The 16,900-nt window shown below is 46.3% G+C and overlaps 1 pseudogene; it reads left to right on the top strand.

Moving 5' to 3' along the window:
- Nucleotides 1–8,082: 8,082 nt before the first annotated feature.
- On the top strand, nt 8,083–13,462 carry LOC112435308 (histone H1 pseudogene; annotated as a pseudogene).
- Nucleotides 13,463–16,900: the final 3,438 nt, after the last annotated feature.

Genomic DNA, 16,900 nt, shown 5'->3' with positions numbered 1-16,900 from the left:
CTCAGACAGCAGCGCAGATCCTGCTGTCGTGATGTTGGCCTCACAGGGTGCACTAGCCCTGGTGAAATGTGGATGGTAATGGCCAACACCACAGGCCCTGCTGTAATGTAGATGGTATCAGCCAGCAACACAGGCCCTGGTCTGGTGAAGATGGACTCACAGGAATCACTGTCCCTGGTGTAATTTGGATGGCATCAGCCAGCAGCACAGGCCCTGGTGTAATGTGAATGTCCTCAGCCAACAACACTGGCCCTGGTGAAATGTGGATGGTATTGGCCAGCACCACAGGCCCTGGTGTAATGTGAATGTCGTCAGTCATGACCACGGGCCCTGATGAAACGTAGTTGGCCTCAGCCATGACCACAGGCCCTGGTGAAATGTAAATGTCCTCAGCCAGTAGCACAGACCTTGGTGTAATGTGGAAGGTAGAAGCCGGCATCACAGTCTCTGGTGTAATGTGGATGGCCTAAGCTAACAACAGTGGCCCTGGTGAAATGTGGATGGTATTGGCCAGCACCACAGGCCCTGGTGAAATGTAAATGTCCTCAGCCAGTAGCACAGGCCCTGTTGTAATGTGGATGGCCTCATCTAACATTTCTGTCGCTTGTGAAATATGGATGGTATTGGTCAGCACCAAAGACCCTGGTGTATTGTGCATGTCCTCAGCCAACACCACTGGCCCTGGTGTAATGGGGATGGCATCAGCAAGTAGAACAGGTCTTTGTGTATTGTGGATGGCATCAGCCACCAACACAGGACCTGGTGAAATGTAGTTGGTCTCAGCCTTGAACACAGGCCCTGGTGAAATGTAAATGGCCTCAGCCGGCAACATACTCCCTGGTGAAATTTGCTCAGCCTCAGCCAGTAGAACAGGCCCTGTTGTAATGTGGATGGCCTCAGCCAGCAACACAGGCCCTGGTGTAATGTGGATGGCATCAGCCAGCAATGCAGGCTCTGGTCAAATGTAGATGGCCTTAGACAGCAGCGCAGGCCCTGCTGTCGTGATGTTGGCCTCACACTGAGCACTAGCCCTGTTGTAATGTGGATGGCCTCAGCCAGCAATACAGGCCCTGGTCTAGTAAAGTTGGCCTCAGGCAGAAACACAGTTACTTTTGTGGTGAAGATGGCCTCACAGGGAGCACTGACCCCGGTGTAATGTGAATGGAATCAGCCAGTAGCACAAGCCCTTGTGTATTGTGGATGGCATCAGCCAGTAGCACAGGTCTTTGTGTATTGTGGATGGTATGAGCCACCAACACACAACCTGGTGAAATGTAGTTTGCCTCAGCCAGTAACACTGGCTCTGGTGAAATGTGGATGGTAATGGCCAGCACCACAGACCCTGGTGTAATGTGGATGGCCTTAGTCAACACCATTGGCCCTGGTGAAATGTGGATGGTATCGGAAAGCACCAAAGGCCTTGCTGTAATGTGGAAAGCCTCAGCCAGCAACACACGCCGTGGTGAAATGTAGATGGCCTCAGCCAGCAACACACGCCCTGGTGAAATTTAGCTGGCCTCAGCCAGTAGCACAGGCCCTAGTTAAATTTGGATTGCATCAACCAGCAACACAGGCCCTGGTGAAATGTGGAGTGCCTTAGCCAACATCACAGGCCGTAGTGTGGTTAACATGGCCTCACAGGAAGCACTGTCCCTGGTGTAATTTGGATGGTACTGGCATGCACCAAAGGTCCAGGTGTATTGTGCATGTCCTCAGCCAACACCACTGGCCTGGTGTAATGGGGATGGCAACAGCCAGCAACACACTCCCGTGTGTTCTGTGGATGGCAACAGCCAGCAACACACTCCCTTGTGTATTGTGGATGGGCTAAGCCAGCAACACAGGCCCTGGTGAAATGTGGATGGTAATGGCCAGCACCACAGGCTCTGGTCTGGTGAAGATGGACTCATGGGAATCACTGGCCCTGCTGCAAATTGGATGGAATCAGCCAACACCACTGGCCCTCGTGTAATGGGGATGGCATCAGCCAGTAGCACAGGCCATTGTGTATTGTGGATCCCATCAGCCAGCAACACAGGCCCTGGTGAAATGTGGATGGTTTCAGCCAGCACCACAGGCCCTGGTTTAATGTGGATGGCATCAACGAGTAGCACAGACGCTGGTGTAATGTGGATCGCATCAGCCAGCAATACAGGCCCTGTTGTAATGTGGATGACCTCATCTAACAACACTGGCCCTGGTGAATTGTGGATGGTAATGGCGAGCACCACTGTCCCTGGTGTAATGTGGATGGCCTCAGCAAGAAACACTGGCCCTGGTGAAATGTGAATGGTATTGGCCAGCACCACAGGCCCTGCTGTAATGTAGATGGTTTCGGCCAGCAACACAGGCCCGTGGGTAATGTGGATGACGAGTAGCAAAGGCCATTGTGTAATGTGGATGGTATGAGCCAGCAGCACAGGCCCTGGTCTGGTGAAGATGGACTCACAGGAATCACTGTCCCTGGTGTAATTTGGATGGCATCAGCAAGCAACACTGGCCCTGGTGAAATGTGAATGGCATCAACGAGTAGCACAGGCTCTGGTGTAATGTGGATCGCATCAGCCAGCAACACAGGCTCTGGTGAAATGTATATGACCTCAGACAGCAGCGCAGATCCTGCTGTCGTGATGTTGGCCTCACAGGGTGCACTAGCCCTGGTGAAATGTGGATGGTAATGGCCAACACCACAGGCCCTGCTGTAATGTAGATGGTATCAGCCAGCAACACAGGCCCTGGTCTGGTGAAGATGGACTCACAGGAATCACTGTCCCTGGTGTAATTTGGATGGCATCAGCCAGCAGCACAGGCCCTGATCTGGTGAAGATGGCCTCAGCCAACAGCACAGGCCCTGGTCTTGTGAAGATGGCCTCACAGGGAGCTCTGGCCCTGGTGAAATGTGGATGGCATCAGGGACTAGCAGAGGCCCTGGTGTATTGTGGATTCATCAGCCAGCAACACAGGCCCTGTTTAAATGTAGTTGGCCTCAGCTAACAACACAGGCCCTGGTGAAATATAGTTGGCCTCAGCCACCAACACAGGCCCTGGTGAAATGTGAATGGCCTCAGCCAGCAACACAGGCCCTGGTGTAATGTGAATGTCCTCATCCAACACCACTGGACCCGGTGCAATGTGGATGGCATCAGCCAGTAGTAGAGGCCCTTGTGTATTGTGGATGGCAATAGCCAGCAACACACTCCCGTGTGTTTTGTGGATGGCAACAGCCAGCAACACACTCCCTTGTGTATTGTGGATGGGCTAAGCCAGCAACACACTCCCGTGTGTTTTCTGGATGGCAACAGCCAGCAACACAGGCCCTGGTGAAATGTGGATGGTATAGGCCAGCACCAAAGTCCATGGTGAAATGTAGATGTCCTCAGCCAGTAGCAGAGTACTTATTGAAATGTGGATGGCCTCATCTAACAACACTGGCCCTGGTGAAATGTGGATGGTATTGGCCAGCACCACAGGCCCTGGTCTGGTGAAGATGGACTCACGGGAATCACTGGCCCTGCTGCAAATTGGATGGCATCAGCCAACACAACTGGCCCTCGTGTAATGGGGATGCCATCAGCCAGTAGCACAGGCCATTGTGTATTGTGGATCACATCAGCCAGCACCACAGGCCCTGGTTTAATGTGGATGGCATCAACGAGTAGCACAGGCTCTCGTGTAATGTGGATCGCATCAGCCAGCAACACAGGCTCTGGTGAAATGTATATGACCTCAGACAGCAGCGCAGGCCCTGCTGTCGTGATGTTGGTCTCACAGGGAGCTCTGGCCATGGCGAAATGTGGATGGCATCAGCGACTAGCAGAGGCCCTAGTGTATTGTGGATTCATCAGCCAGCAACACAGGCCCTTTTTAAATGTAGTTGGCCTCAGCTAACAACACAGGCCCTGATGACATGTAGATGGCCTCAGCCAGCAACACAGGCCCTTGTGAAATGTAGATGGCCTCAGCCAGTAACACAGGCCCTGGTGAAATGTAAATGGCCTCAGCCAGCAACACAGGCCCTGGTGAAATGTAAATGGCCTCAGCCAGCAACACAGGCCCTGGTGTAATGTGGATGGCCTCAGCCAGCAATACAGGCCCTGGTTTGGTAAAGTTGGCCTCAGGCAGAAACACAGTTACTTTTGTGGTGAAGGTGGCCTCACAGGGAGCACTGACCCCGGTGTAATGTGGATGGAATCAGCCAGTAGCACAAGTCCTTGTGTATTGTGGATGGCATCAGCCAGTAGCACAGGTCTTTGTGTATTGTGGATGGTATGAGCCACCAACACACAACCTGGTGAAATGTAGTTTGCCTCAGCCAGTAACACTGGCTCTGGTGAAATGTGGATGGTAATGGCCAGCACAACTGGCCCTGGTGAAATGTGGATGGTATCGAAAGCACCAAAGGCCTTGCTGTAATGTGGAAAGCCTCAGCCAGCAACACACGCCCTGCTGAAATGTAGATGTCCTCAGCCAGCAACATACGCCCTGGTGAAATTTAGCTGGACTCAGCCAGTAGCACAGGCCCTGGTTAAATTTGGATTGCATCAACCAGCAACACAGGCCCTGGTGAAATGTGGATGGTATTGGCCAGCACCAAAGGCCCTGGTGTAATGTAGATGGCAACAGCCAGCAACACATGCCCTGGTGAAATGTAAATGGCCTCAGCCAGCAACACAGGCCCTGGTGAAATGTAGATAGCCTCAGCCAGCAACGCAGGCTCCGGTCAAATTTAGATGGCCTCAGACAGCAGCACAGGCCCTGCTGTCGTGAAGATGGCCTCACAGTGAGCATTAGCCCTGGTACAATGTGGATGGCCTCAGCCAGCAATAAAGGCCCTGGTGTGGTGAAGATGGCCTCACAGGGAGCACATGACATGGTATAATGAGGATGGCATCAGCCAATAGCACAGGCCCTGGTCTGGTAAATAATGCCTAAGGCAGAAGCAAAGTTTTGGTGTGGTGAAGATGGCCTCACACGGAGCACTGACCCTGGTGTAATGTGGATGGAATCAGCCAGTAGCACAGGCCTTGGTGTATTGTGGATAGCATCAGCCACCAACACAGGACCTGGTGAAATGTAGTTGGCCTCAGCCATGAACACAGGCCCCGGTTAAATGTAGATTGGCTTTGTTAGAGTTTGTATTGTTGATTGTTATTTATGCTTAGAAATATTTAACCATAGATGCTTAGAGGTGTATAATCAATTGTGTAGTGATAAGTTGTGTGATCTTTAACAGGCTACAGAGGCTTGGTGTGTATTCCACACTAGAATGCACACCTACATCCTGGGAGCACGGGAAGAGGTCGCATCTTGTCTTAATTGTTTTATGGTAGGATTAACGTAGCTACGTCTGTTCTAGTCTAAGTGCTTTTCTGTTTAGATGAACTGCTGGACTTCCTCACCGGGGGGGGGTCTAGTCTACCCTCTTCCTGACCAAGGATGTTTGACCCTTTGATCAGCAACACACACACACACACACACACACACACACACACACACACACACACACACACACACACACACACACAGGCAAGGTACTCTTTGTTTGTATGTAGACGTCGTATGTTAATGAACCTATGCATATTCATGTAACCTCAATAAAAGGATAGTGTATGGGAGGACGGACGAGAGCTACTGGGGTCAAGCAAAGGAACGGTGCCTGTCCGGTTCTCTCCCGTGCACGAGAAACATGAAGAAGTTTGCCTACTTGTGTCTTGCTTGCAGTGTAATTATATTGTCTTAACGTTCCAGCGAATAGGTTTATGCTACAAACCTAACATTAATTGGTCCTTCGATGCCGGAGCCCTGGAATCGCATTCACCGAGGGGAGGAGGGACACGCTGAAAGACTGACGTCAGCCAGGAAGTTCCTGTGGATTCGCTGTATGTCTTTTCTCCTCGATGAATGGCGATTGGCGGGATTCGAGGCTGATATTACACGCTAAGCAACACCGAGTAAGTTTAGAGTCCAACTCTATAACTGTACGTCTTCGCCGCTCAGTGGGGCGTTGTCCGTGGCCGCTTAGTGGGGCTAAAATTACGTCTTCGCCGCTCAGTGGGGCGTTGTCCGTGGCCGCTCAGTGGGGCTAAAATTCGCCGTCTAAGTGGGGCGATGTACAAAGCCGCTCAGTGGGGTTTTTTGTACAGAAGCATTAAGTCGCAGAGTTGCGCAGTTCGAACTTTTTTTGGTTCGCCGTCTTAGTGGGGCGAAATACAGACCGCTGTGTGGGGTACTGTAGTGAGTTCTCCACCGCTCAGTGGGGTGTTGAGAAGTTCCGCGGGGTCCAGATTGTGCTGGACAGTAGGCCTATTTTGTGTTGTTTTTGTTGTCGTCGTTGTCGTCGTTGTTGTTGTTGTGTGGGTGTGTGCGGAGCAGAACATGTGGTCTGTGACACCGACTGTTGTTGTTATCATGGGTTTCTAAGCAACCAAGAGTGAGTCGGAGGGAGACAGACGTTTGTGCTGGACTTTGCTCCTGGCAGCACAAAGTATTTATGTAAAAAAGAGAGAGAGCGACGGCTCCACAGCTGCGCGGGTTCACGCAAGCGCGGTCACGCGGGTTTCACGCGGACCTGAGCCGTGCGGTTAATCGCAGGCTTATAAATGGAAGAGATTCAAATGTTAGAAGTTTTCAGAAAACACACCAGCCTTGGAGAGCTGTGGAGAAGGCCAGCCCACATCAGCAGCACTTAAGATATGCTCTGGTGAATGGCTTTCCCCCCACCCCTTGCTGACACAATGTTTATTCTTTAGCTTGCCCTGATTGACAGCAGCCTGTGTGCCAGACCATAGATTTAATTGAGGTGGATAGTTGTTAAAAGTAATCTACATTAAGCTTGTGGTTGCTTAAATTCAGTACAATGACATGTGAGGTGAAGTGATATAGGTAAATATTTAAACTCATGAAGTGCATAGAGGCACTTGACCTGTGTGGAAGACGGTCGTCTTATTATGAGCCATTGTTGAGATATAGAGCACATCTGTGAAAACAACTAATATGCTCAACCCTGTATGAAACATCTAAAAATACATGATGGAGAAGCTGTGTTGAATATGTAAGTGTAAGACTTTGCCACTGTGGGCAGAGCATGCAACTACTGTGTGATGTCGCGTTGCAGTTTTGTTTTTGTTTTTTGAGCTGATGAGCAAGCTACACATTATCAGATCAAGAGCTGTCTGAGAACTACTCAAAGAGAGGGAAACAGAGAGTGTGCAGCGTTTCCATGAGCAGTTTTTCTGCACCTTGACTCGTGTGTGTGTGTAGCATCAGCATCACGTTTTTGTTTATTTGTTTTGTTGGATTAAAAATAATTAAATAAACTGGTGATCATGCTTATGGATCACCATGGCACATATCTCCAGCCATATGGTTTATTTATGCAGATGAAAAAGTGAGTGTGAATGTGTCTGACATCACAGTGTTTTTGTGCACTGTGCAAAAGTGATTGCCTCTGATTGTGAGTGAGAGCGGTGATTTTGCAGACCACCAGCTATTGTGAAGAAAAAAAAAAGAGTGAAAAAGAGACAAATTACTACATTGTAGACGAAGAGAAATAATCATAGGAAAAAGGTTTTGTGTTGATCAGCCGAAAAACAACTACAATGTCATTTTCTGCTTTTAAGAAAGGATTGTTCACACAAACACAGACAGAGAGAGAGAGAGAGAGATGTGTGTTGATTAAGCAGTGATGATAATAATGAACATGTTTTAGTTTGTCACTTTCAGGTGAAAAGCAGACCTGTATCAATTTTCCACATGCAACAGTCGGAAGAAAGTTATAGTTTAACATCATTGGAAACATGCAGGCCAAGTTTCTGGCTGACTTATTTACAGTGCCATGTGTTTCTCAACCTCACAAGCGAGCTCACTCCTCCCTGAAGATAAGGAATGCAGCTCCAAAGCAATAACATGATAAAGAGACAGCAGCAAGTCCTGAGCACAAAAAGTCCCAGCAAAGCAGCAGCAATGTGGATAAACAGCAGCAGAAGAAGAAAGCAAACCCATCTTCCTGTCTGATTGGTTGAATTTCACGGAGGGGCGAGCAAGATGGCAGCGGGAAGAGGAGTTTTTGTTTGAGTTCTCAGCACGAGACACTTATTTGACGTCTTTCTGGCCTTCGGGACTTTTTTGGAGATCAGCGCGCTAAGCTTGCTGGATCTGAGGCCAGGTTCTGCGGCGGCAGCATGTCGAAATGCTCAAAAAGGACTGAGTGACTCGGGCAAGCCACATGAAAGAAATGGACCCTTCATGATGCGTTCAACGTGCCAGCGCTGTGGTGGGAAAGGCTCCATCATAAACACGCCCTGCGCCGAGGTTCAGGCCAAGAAGAAGAAGACGATGACTTCCAAGCCCAAGAAGGTCGGCCTCAGCGTGGGCGAGCTGATTGTGAAAGCCGTGGCCGCTTCCAAGGAGCGCAACGGCCTGTCTGTGGCCGCTCTCAAGAAGGCTCTGGCTGCCGGAGGCTACGATGTGGACAAGAACAAGGCCCGTGTCAAGACCGCCATCAAGAGCCTGGTGGCGAAGGGCACTCTGGTGCAGACCAAGGGCACCAGGACCTCCGGATCCTTCAAGATGAACAAGGATACTGAGAGCAAAGCCAAGAAGCCCGCCGCGGCCAAAGCCAAGAAACCGGCAGCAGCTGCTAAGAAGTCGCCCAAGAAGGCAGCAGCAGCACTTCAGCTACTAGACAGGACAAAGCTGAAGGAGAACTGCCGGGACTGTTGAAGTGGGAGAGGACAAAAGAGTGAGAGGACAACAGAGTGAGAAGACTAGGTGAGAACACATAGGAATTATTTAATGTGGGAAATCAAAATTTGGGTTAGCAAACCTGGGGAAAAGAAAACTGACTGCTTAAGTTGGAAAATTGAGACGGAGTCTGAAACATTGCGAAAATAGAAACATATACAAAATCACACACACACAAGCAGAACATGCATTAACCCTACTAACAATTCCAAACACAAAATGACTCATGAGGACTCATAGCACATTAGTTAAGAAATGATTAAATAATAGCAGAGAAATGTGTAGGAAAGGCACAAACACCCATGCAATGAAAATTAGCTTGTTATCTTTCATCAGTGTTAAAATAGTGTCAATTTAGCAGACACTTGTTCTCAAATACTGAATTTATCCAATAAAAAAGAAAAAAAATTGACTCTCCAAGTTGCAGGACAACAATTTAACTTTTGTGGAAAAAAAAAAAAAATCCTGGTTTGATAAATCAGTGATCAGACAATAAATTTAGTGTTAAAATGGTAAATTGGGAGAAGCTTCCTGCTTGATTGAGGCAGCATAAGTAATTTACTGTATGAGGGAAATTGTCTTTTGTGATACTATTTTGAACATGCTTTTCTGTCGTCCTGTCAACTTAGTGGGTTAATAGCTGATATGCAAATTAGTTGATCGGTTTTAGATTAATGAAAGGTGACTGAATTCTAGTATGAGTGAATGAGATGTGTTGGAGTTGTTGTGTGTTGAGTGGAGACTCTAAAACACTGAGTTTCCTGCTTTGATGTGCGAGTGAATCCTGTATTTAGATACACAACTCTGAATACGTCAGAACAGACTGTTTTGTGAAGTGCATGACAGCATGTCACATGTTTTATGATGAAGGAAAAAGGTAAATTGAATAAAATAGATCTGTGACCTAAATGAGTGAAGAGCACAGACCGGGTGATTAAACTCATAGCTAATAAGACATTAGGGTTATGTTGTGTGTTGTGCAGCTGATGGTTGGTTTGGAGTGAATCTAGCTGATGATTTTTCTTTTGTTGTGAAGTTGAGCCTGCCGATTAGTATGATGGTATGATGAACCATGCTAATGGTATGATTTACCCTCCTGAGATGAGGAGCTTGTGTCATGACTTAACAAGGCCTTTTTATTTTGATACTTTCACAGTGCACTGAAAGTTTTGTTCGATAATCTCTGTTCTTTGAGCAGATCTGCGAGTCGGGAATTAAAAGCGTTACACGTCGTCAAGAAAATTGTTGCAAGTGAGTTTCTCCACATTTAAAATGGGTTCAGGAGAAAGCCACTTATTTGGGACAATTAGGAAATGAGAGTCCCCCCCAAAAAGGATTCAACGAGGAAATCCAGTCTAAATTATTTTTCTTTTTGAAATAACGTCGTTTTGCTGAGCGTGGAAACGAATGCGATGATAATTTCCACAATTAGCAAAAGAAGGAACCACTGAGTGAATGAGTAAGAATTTTAAAATAACTGACTGACTGAACATGATTGTGTGAAGCTAACCCCCACCTGACAAAGGTGCAGATGAACCCATGTGTTTCCTTTTACAGGAGCAGAAAGATGACAGCAACACTCGAGGTTGCATGATGATTTAACCTTTTAAATGCCATTTTCTGTGTCTGTGCATTTATCAGGTGTGTTATTCATAGGCTTGAGTTGCTCACAGAGATAACTGTGACAAAGTATGCATACGCCTGCGCAAGCGCTAACATTTGCATTTTCGTTTTTACAGCATTACGGTTCTTCATGTGTTTGATCATGTGATTTATAGGAATACTGGCTAATGTTTCTCTACTACAAGATTTCTGGGTTTATGTGTGAGGAAAACTGTGTTTACAGGTTATGAGTGGTGATGCTGTTGCATTGTGTTGATGGGAAAATGTGAAGGTTACTTTGATAATGTGAATAACCTGTGTGAAATTTCCTGTGTTGAGAACTGGTGTTACTTCTTTCCACAGCTAGGGTTGACTTTATGGTGTTTTTATGGCACCTCTGGAACCTGTTGACCTGTGTCTGACCTCTGTCTGACTACAGTCAATGTGCATTGCTAATGTTAGTTTCTTTGAGAATGCTGTGGAAGATTCAGCTGAAACGGACAAGTGACATGAGTAAAACAAATAAGAGATACAGTGTTTCTGGGATAGTTTGATATGGGCTCATTAGCTGGCCACTTTTGAGCCCATAGTAATATATAAGTGGAGTGACTTTGCTTAAGAGCAGTCACCGATTACATTAATGTTGCCTGAGTACATGGGATGATCCATGTCTGAGGCGACTTATGAAAATAATTGTAGTTTACTGATTTGAGAAAACCTGCACATGACACTTGTCTTGCTGATGTTGAATGCTTATTACTCTTATGATACAATTGTTTACAGGTATGAAGTTTGATTTCACTTCCAGATTTTGCTTTCCAGGCCGTGATGGTGTGTATGCAGGCTCCTGGGAGAGCCAGGTGTTAAGCAAACTTAATATGCAAAGCACACTAACATTTTCATTGCAGGATTATAGGTCCAGGGTGGTGCTGCTCCAGGGGAGGAGATGCCCTGATGTTGCCTGGGATATGATCTAGCTAATCTTTTTCTTTAAGACTGGAATCCAGGTTTGGTGAGTTGACGCATGGGTGTGTCCATGCGTCAAGAGGAGGGGTCCAAGGATTAACATTAAACAATGTTTTTTATTATTGTTGCAGTGATTTGTGTGATTAGCCGTTTTATTTACAAATATTAAACCTATGCAAGTGGTGCATCCATGTTCAGATGAGGCTTTGATGGCCTATAAGTGAAGTTCACTGAACTAAAGAATGTGGTTTGATGATTGTTGACATGCTCTCCAAATAGAAGTTTTTCTTCTTAGCAAGGAAATACAGGTGCAGCAGTAATCTCCTGAGAAATCTTCAGAGGCCCAGTGAGAAGCGTGAACCATTCCAGGCATAGCTGACAGCCAGGCAGTGGTTGAGGTCAAAGGTCAAGCTGGTTGGGGCCCATCATGAGATCAGACCTTGGAGCCACAGCTAGGACCATGAAACTGCCTGCAAAATAGAGGAGAGGATCGTCCACAAGATGGGAGAGAGGCTTCAGGAGGATCAGAGATCATCTTCAGCACAGCAGACATCACACAGAGAGCTGTGCTACTAAGCTTCCAGGAAATCAAGAGGAGACTTCCCACAGCAAGATTTTAAATACAATGAAAGATTCAATATTGACGCTGAGGAAGACGACTAAGGTGTACGACGTGCTCTGCCTTAAACCTTCAGCAGCGTTGGAACATAAACACTCAGGGGATGAGGAGCGTGCCAAGCTCCATCGACAGCGTAGAAGGAGTTCGAGGATGACATCATGATTCTGTGAAAAGCACAGGAACCAGAAGCTATGGTGGTGATGACAGCAGTTTCCTATGAACATCACCTAATGCTGTGCCACTATACTGTGCATACGATGACACTCTGAAGGCTGCTGGGATCATAACAGCAGTAAGACAACTGAACCCTGCACCCTTTCCACAGAGGTGTTTCTCTGCAGAGCGTGGACAATGAAGGAGTCATAAATATCCCCCTCGCAGGATGAAGGCCTGAAGTGAGGTAATGGGAGGCCATAAAACTAGAGTGCTGAGAGGTCTGCAGCTTTGGAAATAGCTGAGAACCATGTTGACAAACAACAAAACCAACTGGTATGTTTGAATGTTTATTCTACATACATTTGGACTCTGGTCCTATGAACAACGAAACAACTAGAAGAGACATTATGACGCCCTGCAGAACTCAAACCACTCTGCAGAGAGACATGTGATTTGCACACCCGGAGGAAGCACCACCAAGCTGAGATGTGTTTGAAAATGTTACTTTCTTAGTTTCACTATTAAATTAACAATTTCTTTGGTTGCTCGTAAGATGCAGTTTGCCATGAGATGAGCTCAATGAGGAATGGGATAACTGCTGATACATTTGTTAAACTGTGTACTTTTGCAATAATTTAGGGTAATTTGACATATGCTGAGTATAAAAATGTTTGCATTGAAACTGTCAGACATGAGGTATTCATAACTGGGAACTTTTCTAGCATAAAGGTCAAAAAACGGGGGAATGTTAGAGTTTGTATTGTTGATTGTTATTTATGCTTAGAAATATTTAACCATAGATGCTTAGAGGTGTATAATCAATTGTGTAGTGATAAGTTGTGTGATCTTTAACAGGCTACAGAGGCTTGGTGTGTATTCCACACTAGAATGCACACCTACATCCTGGGAGCACGGGAAGAGGTCGCATCTTGTCTTAATTGTTTTATGGTAGGATTAACGTAGCTACGTCTGTTCTAGTCTAAGTGCTTTTCTGTTTAGATGAACTGCTGGACTTCCTCACCGGGGGGGGGTCTAGTCTACCCTCTTCCTGACCAAGGATGTTTGACCCTTTGATCAGCAACACACACACACACACACACACACACACACACACACACACACACACACACACACACACACACACACACACACAGGCAAGGTACTCTTTGTTTGTATGTAGACGTCGTATGTTAATGAACCTATGCATATTCATGTAACCTCAATAAAAGGATAGTGTATGGGAGGACGGACGAGAGCTACTGGGGTCAAGCGAAGGAACGGTGCCTGTCCGGTTCTCTCCCGTGCACGAGAAACATGAAGAAGTTTGCCTACTTGTGTCTTGCTTGCAGTGTAATTATATTGTCTTAACGTTCCAGCGAATAGGTTTATGCTACAAACCTAACAGGCTTAGTCTGGAACATACGCCCTGGTGAAATGTGGATGGTATCGGCAAGCAGCACAGGCCCTGGTGTAATCTGGATGGCCTCAGCCAACACCAGTGTCCCTGGTGAAATATGGATGGTATCGGCAAGCACCACAGACACTGGTGACATGTGGATGGTACTGGCCAGCACCAAAGGCCCTGGTGTATTGTGCATGTCCTCAGCCAACACCACTGGCCCTGGTGTAATGCAAGTAGCACAGGTCTTTGTGTATTGTGGATGGCATCATCACCAACACAGGACCTGGTGAAATGTAGTTGGTCTCAGCCTTGAACACAGGCCCTGGTGAAATGTAAATGGCCTCAGCCGGCGACATACTCCCTGGTGAAATTTGGTTAGCCTCAGCCAGTAGCACAAGCTCTTGTGTATTGTGGATGGCATCAGCCAGTAGCACAGGTCTTTGTGTATTGTGGATGGTATGAGCCACAAACACACAACCTGGTGAAATGTAGTTTGCCTCAGCCAGTAACACTCAATCTGGTGAAATGTGGATGGTAATGGCCAGCACCACAGACCCTGGTGTAATGTGGATGGCCTTAGCCAACACCATTGGCCCTGGTGAAATGTGGATGGTATCGGAAAGCACCAAAGGCCTTGCTGTAATGTGGAAAGCCTCAGCCAGCAACACACGCCCTGGTGAAATGTAGATGGCCTCAGCCAGCAACACACGCCCTGGTGAAATTTAGCTGGCCTCAGCCAGTAGCACAGGCCCTGGTTAAATTTGGATTGCATCAACCAGCAACACAGGCCCTGGTGAAATGTGGATGGTATTGGCAAGCACCAAAGGCCCTGGTGTAATGTAGATGGCATCAGCCAGCAAGACATGCCCTGGTGAAATGTAAATGGCCTCAGCCAGCAACACAGGCCCTGGTGAAATGTGGAATGCCTTAGACAACATCACAGGCCGTAGTGTTGTTAACATGGCCTCACAGGAAGCACTGTCCCTGGTGTAATGTGGATGGTACTGGCCAGCACCAAAGGCCCTGGTGTGTTGTGCATGTCCTCAGCCAACACCACTGGCCCTCGTGAAATGTGGATGGCATCAGCCAGCAGCACAGGCCCTGGTGTGTTGAATATGGCCTCACAGGAAGAACAGGCCATGGTGTAGTGTGGATTGCCTCTGCCAGCAGCACAGGACCTTGTGTAACCTTCCTCTCGTGTTAGCTTTCTGTTATCATCTCTTATGTTAGCGGGTCGGTTTTGACCCGTGAATTAAATCAGCTATAAAATATACTAAAAACAATAAGTTATCATCCAATTTGTTTCTCATCTCTTGGTTACCTTGTTAGGCTTCCTTATCCATGAAAATGTTGGTTTTAATACTTTTGGCGTGGGCCTCTGGGTCTTTTTTTGTCACTATACCCCTCGATTTCAATTAAAAAAAATTGTAAAATTAACCTCAAGAGAATCATATTAATAAATAAAAGGTTTCTGTGTTACCTGAGTATTACTGAGGGGTATAGGACACATCTCTTAAATAAATCTGTTTTATTGCTTTTTTTCATTTTAAGATTAATAACTAAAATGACATCTATGGTGTTACGGGTCAATTCCGATCCATAGACATTTACATCAAGAAAAGACAAAAAAAGTTTGTTTTTTTCAGCAGTAGACCTTTAATATAAACTGAAAAAAAGAAAAAGTCCACTCCTCCTTTGTTTTGGTTATAGCCGTGGGTAATTGTGGGCTTTTTATCACTTCCCAATGATACAGCTTCACCTCAGTTTCCTTTGTGAAGTTCTTGTCCGAGGTCATATCTGGTAAAAAATAAAATAAAATATCACAGCTGATATTGTGATCCTGCAGTCCAGTGGTCCTATGGAGGACCACACATTTTCATTGTTTCTTCTCAGGGGTGCCACTCACAGCTTTGACTGTGAAAATCTGTACATTCCAGGGATAGTTGGTTTTTGCATCACAGGCTTCCCAGATTTTTCTGCCGTTTTTCCCTGGCTTACTGGGTATATATTGCCGGAAGGGGCATTTTCCTCAAAAAGTGGACAAGACGTTCATCCACTCTCACCTCTGGCCCTGGGATGAACATCAGTGGAAGAAGCTGCACCCATCTCTCCCAGACATCCCTGATGGGAGCAAGCTTGTCAGACCTCGGTCTGGTCTCTCTGTTGTCAAATCTGAGGACTCTTGAATCAAAATGATATCAAATGTGTGAAGTGACATCGTTGCCCAGAAAATGTTTCTGCTGTCGATGCATCCCATAGACGATCAGTGGCCTCATTGCAGCATCTATACACTCCAGCAAGAACAATGAAAGCATCCAGGTATTCCTCATCATGTCGCCAAGAACTTTTTTTTCCTTCAAGGTTTATCATAGTAATGATGATTCTTTCTAGTCACAATGGCATAAAAATCTCAAAACATCTCTTGATGTCACTGACTTTGGTCAGAGCAAACCTTGTGATTCCAGGGGTCATTTTGATGACATTTGCAGCAGCTGCCCTGCCATGTACATCATGAGGTACTGAGCTCCAAAAGATCTTACCATTTTTGGACTTGAATCTTTCAGCAGGGGTAGCTTCAGCACCAGTGACCTCCACCTCTGTTCAGATGTGTCTGTGTCTTCTGGATGATAGTCCACATTGTCTTCCTCCTTAGAAACCTGCCCATCTGAATCGCTATGCTGCTCTGTGTCCTCTCCTTCATTTTCACCAAAAATATGATCCTGAACTTAGCTCACTGTGAATCTTCTTCTCATTTTTTGTATGCTGCAAATTGTAAATGTGCACTCTGGAAGTCAAATGGCCACTCAAATGGTGAATTCACCTCACATGCCCGTGTTTATTTTGTTTTGTTTTTGTGCAGGTATAATGCAAAAAACATGCAAAATAAGAATCCCCTAAAGCTCATATGATTAGGAGAGGCGCTTGCTGTAAGTGTTTTAGCTGACAGTGCACTTATGATTTCAGTTTTGGCTTTAATTATTGCTTTATACTCATAATATTATACCTGGGTCGAAGCCGACCCTAACAACACAAAGGTCATAATTTCAACTAGGGCATTTTATAATTTAGTGAAAATATTTTTTTTTTGTTTTATTTTGTAGAAATAGAGGTTCCTGACAAAGTCAAAAAGCCTTGAAACAATAAACAAATGTATGTGATTTTTTTATGCATTTGAAATTTAAAATGGGTCGGTGCCGACCCTAACACGAGAGGAGGGGTAATGTGGATGGCGTCATCTAACAACACTGGCCGTATTGAAATGTGGATGGTAATGGCCAGTACCACAGACCCTGGTGTAATGTGGATGGCCTTAGCCAACACCACTGGCCCTAGTGTGGTTAAGATGGCCACACAGGAAGCACTGGCCCTGCTGCAAATTGGATGGCATCAGCCAACACCACTGGCCCCGGTGT

This window comes from Maylandia zebra, linkage group LG1 (genome assembly GCF_041146795.1).
Source record: "Maylandia zebra isolate NMK-2024a linkage group LG1, Mzebra_GT3a, whole genome shotgun sequence".
NCBI lineage: Eukaryota > Metazoa > Chordata > Actinopteri > Cichliformes > Cichlidae > Maylandia > Maylandia zebra.
Note: the sequence above shows the minus strand (reverse complement) of the source record. Positions and strands in the feature narration are given on the sequence as shown.